Here is a 4,029-nt window from a genome sequence, read left to right on the forward strand (position 1 = left end):
TTTCGGTTGCGATATATACTTGGTATCGAAAAAAAAGTACACATACCGAATGGAGCGAGTAATCGATATGAAAGCTAATGAATGTGAAGGTGGTTGTCGTCCAGTTATATTACTTTGTCAATAAATGTAAAGTATCGATACTTTGACGGTATCGGTTTATCTCCACTTGTGAGTACTCAAGCATCGAATTGTTCGTGTATCATCGATGTGTATCGTATCCGTCCCATCGCTACGTGTAGGTGTGGGGATCACTCTTATTTGTTCGTTTATCGGATTTTGTTCAAGCGAGTGGACCCCGAGTGGGCGAATGGCTCGAGTATATGGAACAGCCGTTCTAAACTTAGTCGTTGGTCCGCTCTGGAAATAGATGTTATGAGTGCGAGGACAGGACAAGATACCGGCCCCTATTATGCGTACAACCGGCGTATCACCGACCGACCACCTCCTTGGCTACACCCATAGAACCGGTGGATTCTCGACCGGAACCATCTGCTTTCTTCAACGATTCGGTCTCTGCAAGTTCAAATACGCGCGCGTACACAGCCAAGTACCAACCACCGACGAGTAAAGTTTGTAAAGTCGTGTGGGGGGTCCGCACGTGTAAAGCCTGAATCGAATTTCGATTGTAAAGTATCGTGTCTATGTGAAGAAATAAACGTATTGTCACAAGAACGACTGTTTTGGTACCGAAGGGAAAAAATATTTGTCACTCGGGTCTTTTGTAATAAACATATTGCACGGAGTGAATAATACAGAATAGGAAACATAAATATTATTTGTAAACTTAGTCCTTTTTTTTTTTACATCAGATAATATTTACTGAAATCTAGGAGTCTACATGGTAATACAAAGGCTTGAGCTTTAAGGAATAAATTCTCAAGAAATTATTAAATGGGAAATATGTATATATATACCGAGGTACTACAGGTTAGGACGAAATGGTATACATTTTGAACACAATGTTAATTTCTGACATTAGCCTGTAAAGACACACGGCAGCTGCGAGTGGCGCTTAAAACGTCCGGCTGTAAAATACATGCTGTTCACGAAAGTTTGACGGCAGAACCACGTGAGTACGGTACTAAAATGTTGTCGGGGATTTTTGTCGCGTGTGTCGAACGATCTATTTAGCGAGCTAATGTCTATTTCGAGAGAAATTGCATCTTCGAATAACGCGTTGGAAACCGGCACCGTTAACAATGGCTCACTTGGAGTTCGGTTTTCGTAGTAATTTTCTTCGAATAATGCATGAGCCATTCACGTGACCGTTAAAATAAACAACTGCTTATTAGTCATTTTGACAAATGCACGGGTCACATTGCAAAAATAAACGGTAACATTACAAAAATGTGTACGCTCTCTGTCATAAATATTTATTCGGAGACTTATCGAATATGCAGTAAATTTTTACGAGGCATTACGAAATAACCGAAAGTCCGAACAAAATATTGTTTAGAGGATGTTAAACCGCGATGGGCAACGCTTATGTTACTGTGAAGTAATAAAACTGGCCCAAAAATATCATTTTTGCGAAACATCAAATTTTCTTACAGACCAGATGTCATAATACTTACGAGCGGTAACGTATATCATCTTGACGTTTTAACAGTTTAATCGGACCGAACATGTCGGATGTGTATAATAATACTCGTCTAAAATGAAATATTATTACATGAATAACATTTATATTATATGTTTAATAGTCTTAATTTATTTGTCGTAGGTTCATTAGGGGTCGTATGACAACACCTATACAGATACTTTCTCCGGAAAAGGAATCTGTCAATCCCTGCGCTCGACCCATGTTAAAATAGAGTCAATGAGTTACAAGTGGAAACGGCTCGGAATGTCGTAATTGTACGCCGTGCCGTACAGGGGTCGCTCGCGTTCTAATATCCGTGTCATCATGCGAAAAAGAAAAAAACGAAGCTGCAGAATTATTTTTACGTGAACCGTCACGAACAGCTTTTCGAGCGAGACGTAAAACCTTATCGAAATATCAAATATCAATAAACACCTTCCCGATCGGAGAACAGAGTTAGGAAGACGAAAAAAAAACCTCGAGAATTTCGAGCAGTATGAAATTTTGAAATTTTCATCGATGTCGTCACAGACGTCTTGGCGCTGCAACTTTACAGCCGGACTTCGACAAACAAACTTTCACGGCAAATGGCTTTCTCTGTCGGATGTGATTCGTGGCCTAGTCGAAATCGATCTTATGGAACCGGGTATATACGCTGGAAATTTCGAGTATTACGCGGCTGAGAGAACGATGATAAAACCAGACGATCAAAATTCGACGATTCTGCATTTCTTGTCCGTCTATTCTTAGCCCGCCACACTCCCACGCGGTTACTCAATATCCTCAGACACGTATTATTCACCGACAGTGTACAATGTGACAATTCTATAACAGGCATACAGAGTGTCCTAAAATACGCGGTACAGCACCAATGATTTTTCCTCTGAAACCTAAATGGATCGCCTCGATGGTAAATACACCAACGTACAGAAATTGATCACATTTTTTATTGTAGTGTAGCGTATAGTTTAACACTAAAACCATCGAAAACAAACGTGTTGTTATTTCTATTGAAAATTAATGAACCTCTTATACATTGCGATAAACGTTTGCCTAGAATCTCAAAGAATACACTATTGTGACGTTTTAATTATTTTTGTAAGAGTACACGAACCAGTCATTTTAACTGCTTTGGTAATTCTAACCACTACCAGAGCCAGTGCACATTGCAAAGTACACTGACATGCAAACTCGGCTTCCACTAGGGGAAAAAGTGGCGTAGGTAAAGGGCCTCCTATCACTTGCAATCAGGAATTATTGAAATTTATTCCAAAAAAAACGTAAAATAGCTTCAGTACACACGTTAAAATTACTGTACATTGCAATGTGCGCTGGGTCTGAGAAGGCTAGTGTCAAGACGAAGGATTTCCTCACAACTCAACTGTCGTAAACTTAGTAGAATAGGTGCTGTCATAACTAGACTGTGAACACTGACGCGAGTTTACATATCCCAAGATCAATTTCAATAAACAAGTATTAAACAATGACTTTCGTCGTTCTACTGTCCAACGAACCAAACGAGAAAACTACACTTTCGTGAAATCTTGATTCCGGTGCGTCCTGCAGGTTCACACCGGCTAAAAATACATCAAATCCGCGATCTAGTCGTTACATTTCCGTTATCGTAACACTTCGGTTGTACATCTATGATTAAAAGGTTAACGCTCGCGCCGAACTACAAATCGTATAATTTTCGTTTAAATAATTCAGAATCATCGAACGGCCATTCGAACGTCTTTCTCTCCATCGTTCCTAACCTCGTCTTGGTACATCGAAAAAATCGCGGTAGATGTGTATTCTTGTTGGTCGGATATCGCAAGATTGGGAATCCGACTCGATATCGAGAGTGGACGGGACGATCGGCACGATTCCAAAAAGCAGGCAATCCCCGATAATCTCGAAATAACGGGAACCTCGCCCCTTCTCGCGGAGCCCACCACACGCCGCGCTCGCCTTTATCTTTCGTCTTTGTTGCTCGAACAACGATTTTACGTCGTTCCGTCTCCGTCTCACCCATGGCTGCGCGCGACGATCCGATATTTTTGGTAGTGGCGCAACGAAGACAGCGCAACCGTCGTTCACGTGGACACGAGCGAGATAACGGAGTCGGGGAAAGAAAAGGACCGCCGGAGACGTTTCGAGTCGAGGGAGTGGAGGATACACACGAGTCAGAGAAAGAGGCTAGGGGGAAAGAGAAGGAGAGGAAAGGAGAAACAAGGAGGGGAACATCATCGTGAAAACGGTTAGCGCCGTCCGGCGTAACCTGAGAGCTTCTCGGACCCCGCGACCATATATGTCCGCCTCGCGCGCTCTCTCTCACTCGCGCCCAGTCTCAACCCCGTCGCGCCCTCTCTCTCGCACCTACATCACCGCGCGACACCCACCGTCTTCGTATCGGCGTACTCTTTCCTTTGCTTCTTTTTTTTTTCATCGCCCATACGCGAGGG

Source organism: Dufourea novaeangliae, unplaced genomic scaffold (assembly GCF_001272555.1).
Source record: "Dufourea novaeangliae isolate 0120121106 unplaced genomic scaffold, ASM127255v1 scaffold173, whole genome shotgun sequence".
Lineage (NCBI taxonomy): Eukaryota > Metazoa > Arthropoda > Insecta > Hymenoptera > Halictidae > Dufourea > Dufourea novaeangliae.